Below are 23,461 nucleotides of genomic sequence, written 5' to 3' on the forward strand. Positions count from 1 at the left end.
ACCTAATGGGTTGGGAAGTGACATGTGAGGGCCGATTGTTGACAGCACTCCAAGCAGAATAGGGAGCAACTGATTCTCAAAGGCTGATCGGGACAGGACATTACAGAATCCACCACCATGACTTTACCTCACTATCCCTCCATTTTCTCATTTGTAAAATGGGGATGATACTAACAGTCTTAAAAGGTGTACAATATCTAACATGATGACTGGCTCAATGTAAAGTTCTCAATATATGTTAAATTTGCATCTATACCTAATCTATTCAAGAAAGGATATAGATGTATATCCTTTGATCAGAGAGCACTTTTTTTTTTAAAGACTATTCCTTCCTTTCTCCCTTCATCCATTCACTCACCCAATATTTACTGAGTGCCTACTAGGCGGTAGGGATTTTCTAATACCTGAGGAAAAGTGTTACAAATTCTTGTCCAAATAGAGCTTACATTTTAGTAAAAGGAAGAGAAAAATAAGCATGTAAATAAATAAGTAATAAGACACTGTTGGGAGTATTAAATGTTAACTGAAGGATGAAGAAATGTGTTTCTTAAGATACTATATTATTGGATTCCATTAGTGGGTCACAAAAATCCAAAACAAACTAATTAAGAGGAATTTATTGACCTACAAACAAAAACTAGAGAAAAGGCAGAGGGAGAACTAGCCCCAGGGAACTCTGGATTCTGGAACCCAAACACCATCAATGCTATCTTGCTGTACTGTTGTTTCTGTCTTGCTTGTTTGCAGCATCATTTGCTGTGACCAGCCTCTTATTCCAGCTTGAGTTTAATAAATTCCCAGCGAAGAACTTGTTATGACCAAATTTGCATTACCTGTCCCACCTCCAGAACTATGGTGTTATGGGAACATGACTGTTTCAAAATTTGACATCTATACACCCTTATGGCTAGGGCAATAAAAGTAACGTTAGTAATAACTATGGAGCTTTTACCATGTATAAAATATAATACAGTTAAATAATTTATCTATTAAAAAACAAACTCTAAGTACTATCATCTCCTCTTTACTGATGAAAAAACTAAGGCTCGAGGAGATTAACTTGCAAGAGCACACACATTAATAGTATATACTGAAGGTCAAATTCAAGCCCACTTAAATCAGATCTCCAAACCACACACTCATAACTACTAGATAATTAGGCCATACTAACGGTGGTTACTATATAGTTATATCATAATAAGTATAATTATTTCATTACCTTAATTAATCCATGCTAATCGGTCTTCCATCCAACATGAAGGCATGATAATTGGGTACTCACAAATGAAAAGCATATCCATACAGAGGCTGACTAAATGGGAAATATTGTAAGAAAAAATAGCAAGGGAAATCAATGTGAAATACTATTTAATGCTATAATCATTGAGACCAATCAGATAATGATTGACCAATTTAACCAGATCTAATTCATGTTGGGATTTGCATGCTTCCATTCAGTTGAGTGGGGTCTAGAGTACATTTGAAAATCAGTGAGGCACTGTGAAGTGTGTACTAGTCCAAAAGTTGGGAGGCAGAAAATGTAATTCCAATTAAATACGCAATTGACCTTCAGTAGGTCAACATCTCAGTAACTAACCTGTAATGTAGAGATAGTAGCACCTGGGCTACCTAGTTAATGCATTTAAGATGTATCCCTTAAGGGTAAAGATAAACATGAAAGCATTTAGACTGTTTATCAAGCAAAACATAGCAGTGAGGTTTTAAAATACCAAATAGAAAAAAAATACGTATCTGTATTCTTTCTTATATCTGTGACGCTACAGAAAAGATTAAAGGTTTAACAAAATATGGTCAAAAGTAAACTTTGTAAAGCTGCAGCTGTAATTTAAGTGAAGCATAAAGAAGATGCCCCAATCAAACCAAATATTTACACATTTAAATAACTAACAAGGTATAAAATAAATCATTTTCCCTTTTCTAGATTTAGAAATGTTATAAAATTTTATTTTGACCAAAATAACTTTAGAAGTATTCTTACGTATTTAATAAGAGAAAAAGAAAACACTTTACTCGTGGTCTTTCTAGATGTAATAGTTGAAAACTTCAGCTTGAAGCCTCATTTTTCATCATTTTATTTTACAGTCCTTAGATTTCAATTTCCAACTCAGCTTGATATTTTTAGTTGGAAAACTAAATTCACTTTAAATAGGACTGTAAAAATGTGACAATTACAAAGGGAATGATTTGAGAAACCAGCCATAATGGGAAATTAAATGTCCCACCGAAACACTTTAAAGGCCTTTTAGCAGAAGAAATGTGTGCTATAGCATTTAATCTAAAATAATAGAAACTTCTAAAGTGTGGATTAAAGAAATGTAAGTAAAGTTGCTAAGAAGTGGAATTGTGGTTTTTTTCCAAGTCCACTTCTCCTATACAAATTAAAACCACCATGAGATACCACCTCACACCGGTCAAAATGGCTAAAATTAACAAGTCAGGAAACGACAGATGTTGGCGGGGATGTGGAGAAAGGGGAACCCTCCTCCACTGTTGGTGGGAATGCAAGCTGGTACAGCCACTCTGGAAAACTGTATGGAGGTTCCTCAAAAAGTTGAAAATAGAGCTACCATATGATCCAGCAATTGCACTACTGGGTATTTACCCCAAAGATACAAATGTAGGGATCCGAAGGGGCACCTGGACCCCACTGTTCATAGCAGCAGTGCATGCTGTACTAAGAAAAGGAGATTATATTGCACAGGATGCTTAGGATGCTGTGATGCATTTCTTCTTTCCCCTTCCTTCTCCTGCTTTCTCTTGCCTCCTTGCAGAGAGTGTTGTGGTGTATGTAGAAGCATTAATCTTTGATCTTTGTGCATGAGGCTTTCTTCCACTGTAGGACCATTTATGACAGACTAAATCAGCCTTTAATCAGAAGCTTTGATTTACTTCCTAATTCTCTGCTTCATCACTAGGCTCTGAAATGTGTCTGCTCCCACTGCCCTCCCCAGTTCAGTTGGTGATAGCAGTGATATATTTCATTGGTTTGTTTCTTCTCTGAGGCCTCAAATATTTGCACATGTGTGCAGTTCAATAAAAAAATGCTGTTTAGGGAAGATGCCTATGATTTGTGTCAATGTTATACATGATCTCTTTCCCCAACATGAATTGCCTTAGGGCAAAAACGGCATTTTGTTGAGAAAACACAATTTTCTCTCCTCAGTGGATTTCACTGTAAGTCATTTGTTTGGTTGTGCTACATAATTTCACGGATATCTTATTTGTGCAGTGTGTCATGTTGCTACTTGAAAAGTCCTTTTAAATAAAAATATAAGATCCAAAGTGTCCATTTATTAAAAAGATCACGCAAGTTTTCCTGGGTTTCAGCGTCTCTTTGTAATATTTTAATGGTCATTTTACTTCAGTCTTCCCTCTGTAATGAAAGAGTAACGGTTTTCCTACTGATAAAGGACTCTGCCTTCTGCAATTACCAAGAAAGAAAAAATAAATTTAAAAATTAGGAAATGGTTGTAAGACTGAACCCAACCCCATCAAAATCTTAAAAAACAACAGACCCGCAGTTACAATAAAAACCTTCAAAATGATCACAGACCTGAGCTTACAAACAGAATTTTCCGCACACTGCTCATTCTATGATCATTTGATTTTGAGATGCCATTTCCCTAGTGACTTAAAATCTTCCCACAGCATTTTAACAGCCTATCTATATATCCTAGCTTCCCTTTGGAGCCCTCACTGAGTTTTCATCCCTTGGAGATCACATTTATTTGTGTACATGATTTGAGTGAAAGCAAATCCAGTAAGACTCCAGTTGAAACAAACGTATTTTTGGCACCTCAATACCGAAATTATGTATGCAAATTGGAGGTAGTCCAAAGAACAGCCAAGAGAATGATGAAGGGAATGGAGTGCTTGGCTAAGGAAGAAATGTAAGGCTTCTAAATGTCCCAGAGTGGGTAAACAACAATAAAGGAACATAACAGCTCATAAATATTTAAAAGGTGTAAACATCAAATATGGATAGGGATGATTAATTCTGGACAAGGGTACAGAGTTAGTTCTGATTATATCATTGAAAAGAAAGGAGGAAAAAAAAGAAAAGAAAGAGGATACTGTTTAGTATCGTCATTTTGAAACATGAAACTAATTATTTATGCAAAATATCCTAGCATCTAATGGAATCTTATCACTTTTGAATATCCCATTTCAAAAGATGCTGAAAAATTAACACTTAATTATGCAAAAGAAGAGAACTTTTTTCTGAGGAAGTCAACTTTACTTATTTTCCACTTAGGCTTTCTCTTTTTTTTAAAGATATAATTAATTAATTAATTACTTTGAGAGAGTGTGAGCGGGGGTGGGGGGAGAAGGAGAGGGAGAGAGAGGATCTCAGTCACACTCAGGCGCCTGAATTGGGGCTTGATCTCATAACCCTGAGATCATGACCTGTGCGGAAATCAAGAGTCAGATGCTTAACCAACTGAGCTGCCCAGGCGCCCCACCACTTAGGCTTTCTTGAGAGAGACTTCCATTTTGCAGAATATTCATTGGGAATACCACATGCTTCTACTTCCTAGTGGTCCTGAAGTGAATTAGTCATATGCCAATGATGAGACCAGGTCCCACTTAGCCAGGTAGGGAAATGAGGGAGAGGAGAGTTAAGGGAATATTAAAATTTATCGGAAACCAAGTTTGAGACTAGAAACTCCTGAGAAGATTGTCTAGATTACAGAATCTAGAAAAGCAATCCTGGAATTTAGCATAGAAGGTGCCCAAGGCAGCCACATGCAGAAGAATGAAACTGGACCATTTTCTTACACCATACACAGAAATAAACTCAAAATGGATGAAAGACCTAAACATGAGACAGGAATCCATCAAAATCCTAGAAGTGGCAGCAACCTCTTTGACCTGAGCCACAGCAACTTCTGGCTAGACGCAACAGAAACAAAAGCAAAAATGAGCTATTATGACTTCATTAAGATAAAAAGCTTTCGCACAGTGAGGAAACGGTCGACAAAACCAACAGACAACCAACAGAATGGGAGAAGATATTTGTAAATGTGTTATCAGATAAAGGGTTAGTATCCAAAATCTATAAAGAATTTATCAAACTCAACACCCGAAGGGCAAATAATCCAGTCAAGAAATGGGCATAAGACATGGACAAACATTTCTCCAAAGAAGACATCCAAATCGACAACAGACACATGAAAAAATGTTCAACATCACTCGGCATCAGGGAAATACTAATCAAAACCACAATGAGATACCACCTCACACTAGTCAGAATGGCTAAAATTAACAAGACAGGAAACAATTAATGTTGGTGAGGATGCAGAGAAAGGGGAACCCTCCTACACTGCTGGTGGGAATGCAAGCCGGTGCAGCCACTCTGGAAAACAGTATGGAGGTTCCTCAAAAAGTTGAAAAGAGAGCTACCCTGTGACCCAGCAATTGCACTACTAGGTATTTACCCCAAAGATATAAAGGTAGTGAACCAAAAGAGCACCTGCACCCCAATGTTTATAGCAGCAATGTCTACAATAGCCAAACTATGGAAAGAGCCCAGATGTCCATCAACAGACGAATGGATAAAGAAGTGGTATATGTGGTATACCATATAAGTGGTATACACACACACACACACACACACACAATGGAATATTGCTCAGCCTTCAAAAAAAATGAAATCTTGGCATTTGCAATGACGTGGATGGAACTAGAGGGTATTATGCTAAGTGAAATAAGTCAATCAGAGAAAGATAATTATCATATGATTTCACTCATATGTAGAATTTAAGAAACAAAACAGGATCAAAGAGGAAGGGAGGGAAAAATAAAACAAGATGAAATCAGAGAGGGAGACAAACCTTAAGAGACTCTTAACTATAAGAAACAAACTGAGGGTTGCTGGAGGGGACAGGGGTAGGGGAATAGGGTAACTGGGTAATGGGCATTAAGGAGGACACGTGATGAAATGAGCACTGGGTATTATGTACAACTGGTGAATCACTGGACTCTACCTCTGAAACTAATAATACATATATGTTAATTAAGTGAATGTAAATAAAATAAAATGTAAAAAATAAATAAAATTTTTTAAAAAAGAAATTGAAAAAAAAGAAGGTGTCCCAGGAACAATCTATCAGGATAATGTTCCCCTCCCTTCATTCTTCCTTTCCCTTCTTTCTGCCCCCATCTTTATAAAGCATCTAGTATGTGCTAGGTTCAACACTCAGGGTTAACAAAGCAAATATGTATTTGAACTGGACATTGCTCTCAAAGACATATTCAGAAGACAAATATATAAACAGTTAATTGCAATTGAGTTGAGGGCATACAAACACAATTAAAACAAGACAGAGGTAGGATCAGCCAAGTAAGTTGCATTTGTGCAGGGTGATAGGGTTCTCCAGAGAAATACAACAAACAGGATATTCAGATAGATATAAAGAAATTTATTATATATAGGAGTTGGCTCACATGACATGGAAGCTGAGAAATCCCAGGATCTGCTGTCTACAAGCTGGAGAACAAGCAAAGCCCGTGGTGCAATTCAGTATGATTCCAAAGGCTCAAGAACCAAGATAGGACAGAAGATGGGTATCCCAGCTCAAACAGAGAACAAACTCACACTTCTTCTGCCTTTTTGTTCTGTTCAGGTCCTCAATGAATTGGATGATGCCCACTCAAACTGGTGAGGGAGATCTTCTTTATTCAGTCTACAATTCAAATGTTAATGTCCTGCGGAAACAGACTCACAGACACACCCAGAAATAATGTTTTACCAGCTGTCTGGGCATCCCTTAGCCCCCGTCAAGCTGACAGAAAATTCATCACCATATGCAGTAAATACAGCACATTGCACTGAGAACATTTCAAAAACGAAAGGTTGTTATATCTTGTCCTCTCTAGAGTATAGGAGCCAAGCCCTGACATAACTAAACATGTGAGTGGTGTCTGACAGTGGATCTGGATGTCACTGCGAAATAATCAACACCTTTATGAAAACTTCACAGGCCAGCAAGGGGAGGCAGCTATAATCTTCTCTCACATAATAGCACTTTGCTAAGACAAATTAAAACACTACTCTCTCTTACCTCCTAGGGCATGCAGCCTAGTCTCTGATATAATAGAACCCACCCCACCCGAGTCCATAAATCAGTGGGAAGAGCAGTGTGTAGAGATAAGCACCATCAACCAGTCTCAGCAGGTGACCCAAGGTGACACACCATATTTAACAAAGCCCATATTTTTTGAGTGACCTTCTGTTACAAAAATATAGTCTCTGTCATTCAACTACTTAAGCCTTCTGTTAAGATGTATGGGTAATATCTTTGGATAGATTATACATAGATATGATTACAACTGAAATGTATAGGTGAACTTATATCAATCTGCTATGCACAAACTCAAACTCATAAAATTTCTAACACTTAAATTGTAGACTGTGCTGTGAACAAGTTCAGATAAATCTGGGTGTTGAAAAACAGCAAAAAGAGCAAAATTAGTATTCATATATATTACTGTCTAATCAGAGCCTTGGGAATCATTTCACTCCTTTTTTTTTTTTTTTTTTTTAATTTGAGAGCCTCTTTGGAAGGGAGAAAATTTTTCAAAAGAAAATTGATGCTTGAATGTGTGTGGGGGGTGGGAGGGGTGATATCCAAGGACTAGGATTCCATACACGCTTCCTGGAAGATACAAAAGCTGAATTTCTCAAGCACCACAGTGAAAACTGATGGCAAGAGAACTGATTTTGTAGAACTAAGTAATAATTTGATCAGTCATCAAGAAAAACACAAGAAAATGAACAGATTTCAATAAAATAGTGGGGCGCCTGGGTGGCTCAGTTGGTTAAGCGACTGCCTTCGGCTCAGGTCATGATCCTGGAGTCCCGGGATCGAGTCCCGCATCGGGCTCCCTGCTCGGCAGGGAGTCTGCTTCTCCCTCTGACCCTCCTCCCTCTCATGCTCTCTGTCTCTCATTCTCTCTGTCTCAAATAAATAAATAAAATCTCTAAAAAAAAATAAAATAAAATAAAATAAAATAAATAAAAAAATAAAATAAAATAAAATAGTGAATTGTTGAGTATACAGTTGTTTTGCAGGTTGGCATCCATTTTCATGAATATCAAAAGACACAATTATTAATACATCATCATGACACAAGCACAATTAAGGTTTCTCATAGTAGTATGATAACGACTTTTAAAAAATTTAATACCCTGGACGTTGCATTTCATCCTTTAATTTCTGGAAATATTTACCCAGGTTTCTTGTGAATCAGAAATTTATTTAGGATGAGGTCATGTAGTGTTTTAACATGACAAATGTACCCCTCATTACCCATCATCATCAAAGGATTTGATTAATCAGATTTCAGAAAGGGTTTTCTTCAAGAATATGAGTGTATATTGCAAATGCTCTTTAGTCATCTAGTAGAACAGTAGATTGAACAGAATCGGAAACCTTGTGCAGGGTAAAGGATCTAAATATGGTGGAGGGACAAAACCACTCCAGTGCATGAGACAAAGAGACCAAATTTATTCAAAGCACACACACATACAATTTCCTCATAGACTTATTCCTGGAGTAGCCCCCCATTCATTTAGAAAGCCCCTCCTGGTTACCAGGCAGTAAGTATGCTAACAAGGACTCAGAATCAAGGTGTTTCATCTGTTTCCACATTATTTTCACCTGTTTCTTCATTATTTCATAGTTATTAAGATCCTAGTTTACAACCGGCATATAGAAAGGTTCTGCATTCACCAGATAATATCTTAATTCTTCAGGAGTACACAGTCTTTTGGTAATCAAATGTGCTCTTGAGAAAGTAAGAATAATATTATTCTTTCATTCATATCACTGGAGGAAAAACACTACTTTTTTTTCTTAAATCACTTTGTCTTTAAAAAGTCATAATGAGGGCGCCTGGGTGGCTCAGTTGGTTAAGCGGCTGCCTTCGGCTCAGGTCATGATCCTGGAGTCCCGGGATCGAGTCCCGCATCGGGCTCCCTGCTCGGCAGGGAGTCTGCTTCTCCCTCTGACCCTCCCCCCTCTCATGTGCTCTCTCTCATTCTCTCTCTCTCAAATAAATAAATAAAATCTAAAAATAAATAAAAATAAATAAAAAGTCATAATGATACTAATTGTTGACATTTACCAAACAATATTATGGACTAACCACAGTGCTACTAAGTGTTACCAAAAGAATCCAACTTAACCTGTACCTATAGGCAATTACAACTATTATTATTTCAATTTTATAAATTAGGAAACGGAGGTTTAAAAGGGCTGAGGGGCAACTGGGTGGCTCAGTCATTAAGCATCTGCCTTTGGCTCAGGTCATGATCTCAGGGTCCTGGGATCAAACCCCGCATCAGGCTCCTTGCTCCATGGGAAGCCTGCTTCTTTCTCCCCTACTCCCCCCCTGCTTGTGTTCCCTCTCTGGCTGTCTCTCTCTCTCTCTCAAATAAAACCTTTAAAAAAATAAATAAAAGGGCTGAAACAGCTTCCCCATAACCACATCCCTGTGTGTCTGGCCCTGGAAAGTGGATTTTTCTCACTCCTCCAAACTCTCTGAAATTAGTTACAATTCAGCCTGGTACTGCACAAAGAACTTGAAAAAACTCCAAAGGAGGATTCAGGTCAGATTTCACATTGATCCAAATCCAAGGGACAGTTACTGAAGCTGAAAGTCCTCCAGACCATGAAGGGGTGAGCTCTGTTTGATGAAAATACAGGTTTTCCCCCCTAAAACTTCAAGCCTCCTAAGAAGCCGACCTTCTCAGATCATAATGGTGAAATTCATTTTCTATAAAAAAAGGATGTTCAGATAAATACCAGGATTCAACCTTCAAATATGCCAAGAGGTGAGCTCACAGAAAAATAACTTTTAATTAAGGATTTTGCCCTTTCAAAAATAAGCCAGCATTTTAATGAAAAGTAACAACAACCACCACGACCCTCACATGTTATATACCTGGCCCATACCCTGTGTCACTCCCTCTGGCTACACTCTTCTACCATGCATTGCAATAATTAAATGCATTCAAAACTGCATAAGGCAAATGATTAAGAAAAATATTCTTACCAGGAAGTTAAGTTCCCCTTAGTTTCACTATGGTATGTCTGCAGTATTAAGATGGAGTCATTGTTTGCAGTTTATAGCACCTAGAGATAGATTTGGAAATTATAATTATGGAGATAATTTTTATCTAAAAAAAAAAAACCCAAACACTTTTAGGGGCTCCTGGGTGGCTCAGTCAGTTAAGTAGCTGACTCTTGATATTGGCTTAGGTCATGATCTCAGGGTCCTGGGATGAAGCCCTGCATAGGGGTCTGTGCTCAGCTGGAAGTCTGCTTGAGGATTCTCTCTCTCCCTCTCCTCCCCCAAAAATTCCCAAATGCCTAAACAATAACACTGTTCTATTGCTATAAAAAGACATCCTATAGATTCCTATCTATGAATAAATGAAGCGGAGAGGGCAGACATGCAGAAAACAGCCATGTAATTATACTTCTCATTGAAAAAATTACTGACATGTCTTCTCTCACAAATTCAAGGATTCTGCAAGAGACCACAGTATACAGGAATTTCTACTTGGCAGTCCCCCATGAACTGTTCTTCATAGTAGCCACTTACTTTTGTCTGAGGCTGTGACCAATGTGTCAACATAAAACAGTAGAGACTAAAGTGATGAGAGCTCTCTCAGGAAGCACTCTCCAAGACCAGAACTCTATGAATTACACAAGCCTTCAAGAGACCAGCTCTCACCCAGGTGTGCTAATTTCAAGGCTCCCATCTTTTTAAAAATCAACATAAGGGATAAAGGAAGTGTTTCAACCAATACATACAATCCTTTTACTGCTAATTCCCAGATAATTTGAGGCTTGGCTTCCAATCCCTAAAAGATTGCTTATGAGCCTTTTTTCAGATGCTGTCCCACGAGTATACCTTTAAAAAGCTAAGACTTTCTGTTGAGCATAAGGATAGTCAAAAAAGTCAAAGAACTGGTTTTGCATACCAGTTGTCATAACTTAATGAGCATCATTCAGAAGAGCTAAATTCCGTCTAGTAATTCTAACTCATTCTGGTAGAAATTACTAATTAAAGATAGTTATAAAACTACAATATTTTTGGCCTGACAAAAAGAGAAGAACGGTTAAAATATCCAAGCAACTCAATTCCCTTTCTTTGCATTATTTGACAGTATCTTTGGCCTTATTTCAAAAGCTGCTGCCAAAAAGTTATAAACAGATTGCAATGCCTTCACAGAGAACTTCACACCAATACACTGAAAAACAAATTCTACCCTGGCAAGTATAATAGTCCCTACTGCTGTCCAATTGACCAAGTGACACACTGCACAGCCTGTGCCCTGTCTACTTTTGTTTAGTGACCTCATTTCAAACCCTTTAGGCCTACTTCTAACACCATTATTATTTGCATTATTATTATTATTTTTTAAGATTTTATTTATTTATTTGACAGAGAAAGACACAGCGAGAGAGGGAACACAAACTGGGAGTGGGAGAGGGAGAAGCAGACTCCCTGCCGAGCAGGGAGCCCGATGCAGGACTTGATCCCGGGACTCCAGGATCATGACCTGAGCTGAAGGCAGTCGCTTAACCAACTGAGCCACCCAGGCGCCCATTATTTGCATTATTATAACACACAGAATTGTTTATGGAAGACTAACAATGCATAGAACAACATTTAATATGGCTCCTCGTCCATGGGTCTATGGCACACATTGCTAGAGAATTACTGTGTTTATTGAGTTCTACAGGCTAATAGAAGAGTTTGACCTAACTAGAGGAGCACAGAAAATCGCCATCATTTTGGTGCGTCCAGCATCTTCTATGTGTTACAAGTCATTCAACAGGGAAAAGAAGAAATGAAATATTTGCACATGTTGATTCCAAACGGGATCTGCTGATGTCCTGCCCCATTGAATGAGGCTGAACTTAAATGATGTGATATAGGATGTCCTCGATCTATCCCAGTGATAAAGAATGTCACAAATCAGGTATATTCTACAACCAGGGAGCCACTTTTATAGTTCTAATATTAAATCTCCCTGAGACATCTTTCCAAAACCCATCCATGTCATATAGCTACTACAAGGGGCTCTTCCCAATGGCTCCCACCTTCTTAACACTCTCAGGGACACCCATGACAACAGGGATCAGTGCCCGTGTTGAATTATCCACACTCTTGCTTAGCATTTTCAAGACTATTGTTTGGCATTAGGCATGAAGACTGTAGCTACTGATCAAACTTATTTGTATGCTCATAGCAGCAGCATATGCCTGCTGAGCTCTCATCTGCTTCATTCAACTTGGGTTGAGAAACCATTGCCGTTAATCATGGATAGAAGTTCTTTGCAACTAATCCAGTCACCATGTGTGTGTTTGTGTGTGTGTGTGTGTGTGTGTGTGGCGTTGGTGAATATAAAGGATTATCTCTTATTAGGTCTTTCATTACTTCATGTTGTAGGTATATGAGCTCCAAAATGGGGTACACAGACAATCCTTTAGAATGCAACAATTATATATGTATTTGAAATTATAACACATATTAAAACCTTTATGTTGATATTAAAATATCTATATATACATATGTGAGTATACATGCTATTTTAAAATCATTTTATCTCATTCTTTCTAATTCTCGTTTCCTTTTCTGTTTTCTTACAGTAATATTTAGCACACTATGTAACTGGACAACTCAGATAAGCATATATTGGACATAGAGGCTCAAACATTTTTAATGATAAGGGTATGCACACACACACACAACAATACTGTAGTCCAAGAAAATGTCTTTCTCATTTTACTTTTATGATATTTATCAGGATATATAATTCTTTGAATTTATTTAATCTACAAGACTTTATCCTTTCTCCCACCATCATTGATATAGATACCAATATCTTATTTTCTATTCTTAGCAAATAGTTGTTTCTTTTTCCAAAGTCCTTAAGTTTCCTCTACTTAAGAGATTTAAATAAATATACCTACCAAATGCAAAGAGGGGAATAAATAGAAAAACTGATGGGAAAATCTAAAGAATCCTGAAGTATATTAAAGCAAAATGGGCCTTTGGTTGGTTTTTACTGGGGAAAGATAAAAGCTTGAGTGAAAAAAATATATAAATACATAGTTTAGGTACATCAAATTAAACTGTACTCACTTAAGGGAACAAAACACGGAAAGAGAGAGAAAGCGCGCTAGAGGGAGAAATGGAACTTCCTCCAAAGCAAAAGGCATTAAAGGTGGAAAGGTGGATGAGGCTGGTCCACTCAGTGAACATCATACCTGTGGCAGCAGCTTTGAATCAGGTAAACTCAGGTCGTCAGGCCTTCCTAATATGGACATCTTACTGCTCTGGTTATTTAGTATCTGAAAATAGTATTTTCCACACAATGTGGGCCCTAAAAGCAAACCAATGACTTCATCGGGTGCTTAGCAAAAGAAGAGATCTCTTCCAATCCTGGAGGAAAAGTTGGCTGCCTAAGAATTATTTACAGATAATATATCACTTTTCTACATGGCACATTCCTAGCATATTTTTAAGGTGAATTCTCTTTACTTACTGAATTTACAACATATCATAGGTAAATTGCAACTGCATCCTGGACAAAATTAACTAAAGACCAAATGGCTGTCATAATACTCTTGCTAGGTTTCACTCTGTATTTTATACAGTGAATCTTGAGTTCAGTAAGGGCATATTTCGATTGTTACTGTTACCCCAGTGTCACTGTCTGGCCCCATAACGAAGCTTAATAAATACATTTTGGATGTAGTTGAATGTCTGCAAGCTACACATACCAGAGAAATAGCAGTACCTCACAGTTACTCAATCTGACAGTCATAGGCGTGAATGTCACACATCGTTAGAGTAGGAGTCACCACCTTACCCCCACTGTGCCTAGCAAAGGGACACTGTAACACAGAGAAAAAAGAGACAGAGGAGCTGAAAATAAAGTGTGTCCTCACTCCCCGTGTGACATAACCTTTTGGAACGCCAATGGTCCCATTGGTAAATAAGGGATAATGGTATCTATCTTGCAGGATAGGTGTGAAGGATAAGGACTAACTTGTATAAAATGCTTAGCTCAGGGCTGGGATCTAAAAGGTGTTCAGTAACCTGAGGGGCAGCACAGATCCCCTTTACCACCCAGAGGCAGTCAATGAGGCTGGGAGGAGCACTTGATCAGATATCACTGAAACTCAGCCAACGGGACGAAACCACACCACCCCAAATGGTGACACCCGAGCCTTGACAAATGCTCTATAAGCCACATGTGTGAAGTTACAGGTCTTATTCTCACAAGACAGAAGAGGATTTCTTTAATAATGTTTTTCAAGCTTGTGAGTTTTCCTTAAGGCCAGGGGAAAAAAAAAAAAAAAAACCTCTTTAATTTTTGCCTCCCTAGTACTCAAGAACAGTGACTGTCATATTGTCAGATGCTGGTTGCTTAATAAATGTACATTGAATGAAAATACCTATTCTATATGTCTGTGTTGTGTGTTTACATGTGTGTATGTGTGCAGTGTATGTATGTATTTGGAATCAAGAGTGGCTATTTTTTTTGTTTTTATTTTACTTTATTTTAAAAATATACCTAATCTCAATTAATCTCAAACACTGGGGATGTTTTAGTGATTTTAAAAACAGACTGAGAGCACCTCAGCTTTCTGTCAATATTTGGGTCAATATTCTTAAAAAGTTGGGATTGAAAACACCTCTTTTTCTCTCATCAACTAGCATTTGCCTGGCAGGAATGGGCTCTTGATTCAAATCACTGAAGTCCATTTGCTCAAAATGTGTACCAAGATACTCAATTCGATTTTTTTGAATGAATATAGTTTCTTTTAAAAAGAAACTGATACATGATGCAAATAATATTCCCTAGAATATAAGCTGGTAGTACAATAAAAATGAGCACACAACAGAAATTCTTCAATATGCTTAACATAAAATGACGCACAATAAAATGAGAATTAGGAAAACTATGATCAACACCAAAAGTTGCTTTGGGAAATTATTTATAAGCAAAACCACATACAAGAAATATGAAAATGATGAATTTTGCACTCTATGTTAACTAACTAGAATTTAAATAAAAAATTGGGGAAAAATACTGAGTTTGTTCCTATGAATACATTTGAAGGAATACTGTGAAAGAAAATAGTCCCCATTTCTGATCACTAGTTGCAGCATGTGTTTACTCAAAAACAATTACTGACCCCCTCCTAAGGGTCATACGGGATTTTTCTTCTAACATTAATTGAAGACATACTTTGTGCTGCACGTTGTACTAAGTAATTTATCTGTTATTCACAAGTGCCCTCTAAATTAGGTATGACTGACCCTAATTTTATAGAAGATGTAATGAATTCAAATAGATTAGGGAGGCTGTACAACATCACGGTGAAAGTGAGTGGCACAGCCGTGATGGGAATCTGTCCATGTAACTAGAAGCTCATGGCTTTATCTACACTAGCCTGACTTCCTTATTCCATCATTCATGTAATATACCTTGAGTTTGTGAAAAGGATTACATGGCAGTCATTTCTCTATCTCCTACTATTCTTTAAAGTCATACATCCAACTGTTGTAAGGAGGCTAATAGAAGAATACTCTAGGGCAAGTCAGAAGACCATGTGAATTTTATTGCTAGCTTTATCATTAACAATGCTTATTAACAGCAAGTTTCTTAACCAAGTTAGGTCTCAGTAGCCTCATTTACAACATGAGAATGCTAACAACTATTTTTTACAGTTTCTTTTTGCCTTAAAAGTTTACGATTACAGGAAAGGGGTGCCTGGGTGGCTCAGTCGGTTAAGAGGCCAACTCTTGATTTTGGCCCACGTAGTGATCTCAGGGTCCTGGGATGGAGTCCTGTGTTGGGCTCCATGCTAATCAGGGAGTCTGCTTGAGATTCTCCCTCTCCCCCTACCCCTCCCCTGCTCACATGTGCTCCAGCTCGCTCTCTCTCTCTCAAATAAATAAATCTTTAAAAAAAAAAAAAAGCTTATGACTACAGGAAAAATTGCTCTGATAATGGAGCTGAAAGAGATGATTATAGGAAAAATTGTTCTGATAATGGAGCTGAATAAGAAAGAGAAGGGCAAATTATATATAATATTAGAGAGGCTGGGGTATGAACTTTTACACAAGGGAAGATTAAATGATTAGAAATCTAAACTGGGGGGCGCCTGGGTGGCTCAGTTGGTTAAGCGACTGCCTTCGGCTCAGGTCATGATCCTGGAGTCCCTGGATCAAGTCCCGCATCGGGCTCCCTGCTCAGCAGGGAAGTCTGCTTCTCCCTCTCCCGCTCCCCCGTCTTGTGCTCTCTCTCTCTCTCAAATAAATAAATAAAATCTTAAAAAAAAAAAAAGAAAAGAAAAGAAACTGTGGAAAGATGAATACATAGAACAGATAGATTAAAATGGATAAAATCTTGAAAGATATAGGAGAGGTGAATATAATTATGTTTTCTATAATCTTGGACTTTTATAACTTGAAAGAGTAAAGATTCCCTCAGAAATAGAGAGGAAATCATATACAACAGAATTCTATTACCATGACAGGTCATAAATGTCAAAGAAGTACCTAGCTTCCAGAAAGGTTGAGAGCTATTTTTGGCAAGTGCACTCACAGTTTATTAATAGAAAGCAGGGTTTATACCCTACTTTAAGAGTATTTACCATTTGAGAACATTGCAGAGAACCAATATACCTCTCAAGAACCCTTCCCTTCTCTATGGATGGCTGACCTAGAAGGAACTGGATCTGACCAATGCTACCAACTACACTCAGGAACTTTGGAGTTTTGAGCCAGTCCCAGCATGTAGCACACAGCAGGTGATCAAGAAATATTTGTTTGAATGAATGAGTTCTGCCACTTCCTAGCTGTGTCACCTTGGGAAAATTATGCAACTCCTCATTTCCTCTGCAATCAACTGTGGACAGGATTTATTCTGTTGCTATCTGAGAGGTGAGGATCAACATGACTGATCCCCTACAGGAATTCCTCTCAGAGAGGAAGTTTTCTCATAAAGAGTTTAAGGGAATTTGTTGTAGCAGAATACCAGAGTGGTAGAGTAGGTCCTGAGGCCACAGGCCACATCTACAAGGCACAGGCCCCTCATGGCACCATCTGTGGTCTTCCAACCATGAATAATGAGAACAACCCCAGAGGGGCAAGATTCAGCCACATTACCTATTCAAATCACAAAGCTTGGACCTAGAGCCCTATGACAACAAGGGAGAAGCTGTTGTTTTTCCAAATCATACAACGTAAAAGTCTCACCTACCAGAGGCCAGAGTCCCTCTTATGGACCTGCCCATCCCGTTTATCACCTTGTTGTGTGATGGGCAGGAACATTCTTCATTTTCTCAATTCTGCTGATTGTACCGTATCAAATGAAATCGTGTTTGAAATGGTTTTGAAAGTAATAAGTAAAAATGTCAATGTTTTATGTTAAGAATAAATTGAATAGATAATCTTTTAGATCTCAAACAGGATCTAGCTCTGATTTTATATTACTTTCTAATGCAACTGTAGATTGTCTCCCCAGGAAGTACCAATGTCCATAGCAAATCTGCAATTCTGAACACAACTGACTGAGGATCACTTTGCTTTTGTATATGATCCAAAATGTATGCGAAGATCATCTCATATATCAGAAAAGCAAAGCTCTCCTTTGATTAAAGCCTGATCAAATCAGGTGGTTGTGGACAAGTTAATACCAAAGTCAGGCTCATTCAGTAATGAGATAATAGGATACATTTACGTGGGGCTTGCTGTATGCCAGGCACTGCTCTCTTTTTTATTTTATGAATTCATTTTATCCTTACAAGCTATGAGGTAGACACTTTTTGTTTTTAAGTTCCTCATTTTAAAGATAAGGCAACTGAGGCACGAAGAATTTACATATTGCCTAGGATTACAAAACCATTTCTCTGGGATACAGCTTTGTAATTGTGACAGTCTTATATACTACCAAAGGCACTGTCACAGCATCAGAACATTTTTAAGCCAGACTCGTGTTCTTTAGGGCTGCAAACTTAGTGACCACACATATTTTCAATCACGATTAAAGAATGGAATTCCAAGTCATTAAAAGTCATACTAAAGTACATATGAAAACTGCATGAAAGTCTTTCAGGCACATTTAGGTATGAAAACAAGTTAATATCACTATTAGGACTTTCTGTCTGAAGGCATCGTACAAGGGATCTTTGTTCATTCATTCAAGTATTTATTACTTGACTACTCTATGTCTGGCACTGTGGCAAAGGCCTGCCCATGAATGGAGAGCCCTATGTCCCTGAAATAAGAACTTGTCTAAACAAATCCAATCCCAGGATATTATTCCCAATTTCCTGCTTGAGCCATTCCACCTGCTGCTTTGGTCAGAGTATTTGCTCAAACAGCTTTCAACCCCTGACCAGCCTCCACTGTTGTTGCTCCATTGGCCTATGGACCTTAGGACCTCTGCTTCCCTCTCATCTTCCCCAAAGCACACCTAGGGCTACGCTCTCTAACTCTTCCTCAAGAGAAGATTAAGTTTCAGTACTCTGTCCACATTCCCAATATTTTTCAGTCCTGTCTGTATTTTAGTATTGATAGCTACAGTAACAATACTGTGGTGGTGATTGTCTCATACCACAGTGAACCTTCGGAGACAAATAATTTTCAAGTGGTTTTACTATTCCACCCATGAGGAACTCTTTTTTTTTACCTATGATGTCATGTTAGAAAGGCTTTGAAGGAGATGGCAATTGGTTAAGGTGGATAACTTGTGGGTTATATTTTTGGTTTTGGTTTTTTCTTTTTTTAAAAAAATTTTTTATTGTTATGTTAATCTCCATACATTACATCATTAGTTTTAGATGTAGTGTTCCATGATTCATTGTTTGTGCATAACACCCAGTGCTCCATGCAGAACATGCCCTCTTTAATACCCATCACCAGGCTAACCCATCCTCCCACAGCCCTCCCCTCTAGAACCCTCAGTTTGTTTTTCAGAGTCCATCGTCTCTCATGGTTCGTCTACCCCTCCGATTTCTCCCCCTTCATTCTTCCCCTCCTGCTATCTTCTTCTTTTTTTTTTTTTCTTAACATATATTGCATTATTTGTTTCAGAGGTACAAATCTGAGATTCAACAGTCTCGCACAATTCACAGCGCTTACCAGAGCACACACCCTCCCCAGTGTCCATCACCCAGTCACCACATCCCTCCCACCCCACCCCCCACTCGAGCAACCCTCAGTTTGTTTCCTGAGATTAAGAATTCCTCATATCAGTGAGGTCATATGATACATGTCTTTCTCTGTTTGACTTATTTCGCTCAGCATAATACCCTCCAGTTCCATCCACGTCGTTGCAAATGGCAAGATCTCATTCCTTTTGATGGCTGCATAATATTCCATTGTATATATATCTATATACCACATCTTCTTTATCCATTAATCTGTTGATGCACATCTTGGCTCTTTCCACAGTTTGGCTATTGTGGACATTGCTGCTATAAACATTGGGGTGCACAAACCCTTTCAGATCCCTACTTTTGTATCTTTGGGGTAAATACCCAGTAGTACAATTGCTGGATTGTATGGTAGCTCTATTTTCAACTTTTTGAGGAACCTCCATACTGTTTTCCAGAGTGGCTGCACCAGCTTGCATTCCCAGCAACAGTGTAGGAGGGTTCCCCTTTCTCCGCATCCCTGCCAACATCTGTCATTTCCTGACTTGTTAATTTTAGCCATTCTGACTGGTGTGAGGTGGTATCTCATTGAGGTTTTGATTTGGATTTCCCTGATGCCGAGCGATATTGAGCACTTTTTCATGTGTCTGTTGGCCATTTGGATGTCTTCTTTGGAAAAATGTCTGTTCATGTCTTCTGCCCATTTCTTGATTGGATCATTTGTTCTTTGGGTGTTAAGTTTAATAAGTTCTTTATAGATTTTGGATACTAGCCCTTTATCTGATATGCCATTTGCAAATATCTTCTCCCATTCTGTTGGTTGTCTTTTGGTTTCGTTGACTGTTTCCTTTGCTTTGCAAAAGCTTTTTATCTTGATCAAGTCCCAATAGTTCATTTTTGCCCTTGCTTCCCTTGCCTTTGGCGATGTTTCTAGGAAGAAGTTGCTGCAGCTGAAGTCTCTTTTTCTTTTTTTTTTTTGCTTTATTATGAGTATTAAATGTCCACTGTAGAGATCTGGTAAAATACAAATAGTTATGTATACACATACATATACACATATGTATGTGAATATATCTGTATATGTAAATATATGCACATATACATATGCATATATATATAATAAAATCATCTGTCAAAGGTAAAAACTACTAAGTGCATTTCCTTTCCCAGTTAATATATCAATATTCAACTAATGCTATACACATACACAGATGTATATATACATACAAATATGTAAAAAATATTCTGTGTATCTCTACATTAACATTATAAACACTTTACCTTATAGAATAATCTAACACACCATTTTATGTTCTTTAGCTTAAGCCAATCTTCGCATAAATAGAAAACTAGCTTGAGTTTAAACACACTGATATATGTTCAAACATTAATGTAAAATCGTATTTAGTCAGTGTAATTTATAACAATAAAATTTTGGTAACAACCTAAATGCTCAGTAATAGAGAAATAATAAGTACCTAGAATAGACCGTGTATTAGACAACTTTGTAGTTTTAAAAAAATGTGTTTCCAAAGAATATTGAATGCTGAGAGAAATTTCTTACGTTATAAAATTAGATGAAATAAAGCACTACAAAATTTCATATGAAGTATGAGTTCAATTTTGCCAAAAAAAAAAAAAAAGGTATGATTCTATAGCTTCATGGGAAGTAACACTGGAAGAGACGAGGAGAGATTGAAGATGATCTAATTTAATAAATACTTTTTTAATGATCATGAATTATCTTTTGTATCAAAATAAACAAGAGAGGAAATCAAAACTTTTTTTTTTTTCCCTCCAAAGCTGCATAGTCATTTGAGCTAGGTAAGTAAATGGCTCAGTTTATGAAGCTATAAAGAAAAGAATGGCATTCGGGTGGGGGTGGTGCTGGCTACGGGATAGCAGGAGAGGAAACTAAGAAGCCTAGGAAATCAGGGCATAGTCAACAAGACAGATGAAGTTTGAGAGGCTGAAGACTAGGGCAAAGAGTAGATAAAATAGATGTGATGCTGGAAAGCTGGATTGCAGTGAAGGTGTGAAGAGCCCTGGGTGTCATGCTTAGATAATTAAACTTCATCTTGGAACAGAAGACCATTGTATGTTTTTAGTAGAAAATGACAAGTTCAAATTTATGTATCAGGATGATTATTCTAGTTCATATCTTTGTATTCTCAGATAAATTCAAGGTTCCAAGGATGTTGGATGTCTTGATTCATTGGGAAGTAAAGAACAAGGGAAGAAAAGAAGCAACTGAATTGATTTTGTCTAAGATGTTGAGTTCAGCCCTTACCTTAGAGGAAGAATTTTAAGTGCTCCTTGGTTCCTTTCAGAGAAGGTCTTTGAGCAGAGAAGGGAGCAAAGCAGCTTAGAAAATTCTAGATATGATGTAAAGTTAAATGATGGGGAACACAAACAGCCACAACAAACAGCAAGGGTATAGATACTCATTACCTGTACCCTTAAGTAGGTCACAACCACCATGATCTTCTTCATCCTCCTTTTTTTAAATTGGAGCCAACAAAAATCTGCCTCACCACCCTGAGTGGAAATAAGATTTTATAAATGATAAACCACGTAACAGAGATAATGTCAATGAAGTCAGTATGCCAAAGCAATATGTACATTCCTGTGTTAACTGAGGCATTATTCACAATAACCAACCTATAAACAACTTAGGTGTCTGCTGATGGATGAATGGATAAAGAAATAGTGACACACACACACATACACACACTGAAATATGATTCAGCCATAAAAAAGAAGGAAGTCCTGCCATTTGCAACAACATGGATAAACCCAGAGGACATTATGCTATTGAAATAAGTCAGACACTAAAGGAAAAATACTGTATGATCTCATTTATGTGTGTGTAATCTGAAAAAGTCAAGCTTATAGAAGCACAGAGTGCTGGCTGCCAGGGACTTGGGTAGGGGTTAGTCAAAGGGTACAAATTTTCAGTTATAAAATGATTAAGTTCTGGGGAGCTAATGGACAGCAGGGTGACTAGAGTTAATAATACTTTATTGTGTACTTGAAATTTGCTAAGAGAGTAGATCCTAAATACCACCCCCCCCACACACACACAAGGTAACTATATGAGGTGGTGGATGTGTTCATTAGCTTAATTGTGGTAATCATTTGGCAGTGTATATGTATATAAAATCATGTTGCACACTTTATTTTTTTTTAAAGATTTTATTTATTTATTTGTCAGAGAAGAGAGAGAGAGAGAGAGAGAGCGTGAGCCCAAGCAGAGAGTGGGAGCCCACGTGCTCCCACTGAGCAAGGAGCCCCATGCGGGATTTGATTCCAGGACTCTGGGTTCATGACCTGAGCTGAAGGCAGATGCTTAACTGACTGCCACCCAGGTGTCCCTGCACACTTTAAATATACACAATTTTTATGTGTCAGTTATACCGCAATAAAGCTAAGAAAAAACGATGTTTCAATTAAAAATAGATAGTCTAACATAACATAATTATTATTTTATATATACTCAATAGCAAATGGAAAGTTTGTTGTGTAAAAAATAAGAGCAAAACCTAACTTATAAAACTGTGAAAGTAAATAGCTAATCAGCAGAGCAGCCAATCTAAAGGCATCTGGCGCCTCATTTGGAAGAGTATGCAATTCTTGATCTCAGGGTTGTGAGTTCGAGCCCCACATTGGGTGTAGAAATGATTAAAAAATAAATAAACTTTAGGGCGCCTGGGTGGCTCAGTTGGTTAAGCGACTGCCTTCGGCTCAGGTCATGATCCTGGAGTCCTGGGATCGAGTCCCACATCAGGCTCCCTGCTCAGCAGGGAGTCTGCTTCTCCCTCTAACCCTCTTACCTCTCGTGCTATCTCTCATTCTCTCTCACTCAAATAAATAAAAAAATAAAAAATAAAAAAATAATAAACTTTAAAAACTGCTACAAAGAGATGTCATAAGATGTCTAAAAACTGAAGGGCACTTAGACATTTAGAGTGTAATAGTCTAAATAGTCTAAGTAGACTATTTAACCTCTAATTCATCATAATAAAATGATAATTCCTATTAATTATAATGCAGAACAGAATATACAAATTCAATGACAATTCTCAAAATAACTTTAATGTGGATCAAATAAAAATGACTATATATGAAGAGCTCCAGGAAACTGTGTGCAAGCAGAATGATAAGCAAACATAACGGTGTTACTCAAGAGACCAAATTAATAATTTGAAACAACCTGAACGTATGTGGGCCAAGACCATGATTCC

The 23,461-nt window shown here is 37.7% G+C and overlaps 1 protein-coding gene across 1 annotated transcript in view; it reads right to left on the minus strand.

Annotated features, from left to right (window-relative positions):
- CHL1 (cell adhesion molecule L1 like) overlaps positions 1-23,461 on the minus strand; it is a 211,344-nt gene that overhangs the window by 154,797 nt on the left and 33,086 nt on the right. The window contains exon 2 of the mRNA XM_034996571.1: positions 10,081-10,160. The gene's annotated coding sequence lies outside the window, so the exon portion shown is untranslated. The remainder of the gene's footprint in view (positions 1-10,080; positions 10,161-23,461) is intronic.

The sequence above is a fragment of the Mirounga leonina genome, unplaced genomic scaffold, assembly GCF_011800145.1.
Source record: "Mirounga leonina isolate KUSES-001 unplaced genomic scaffold, KU_Mleo_1.0 Mir_94, whole genome shotgun sequence".
NCBI classification, from domain to species: domain Eukaryota; kingdom Metazoa; phylum Chordata; class Mammalia; order Carnivora; family Phocidae; genus Mirounga; species Mirounga leonina.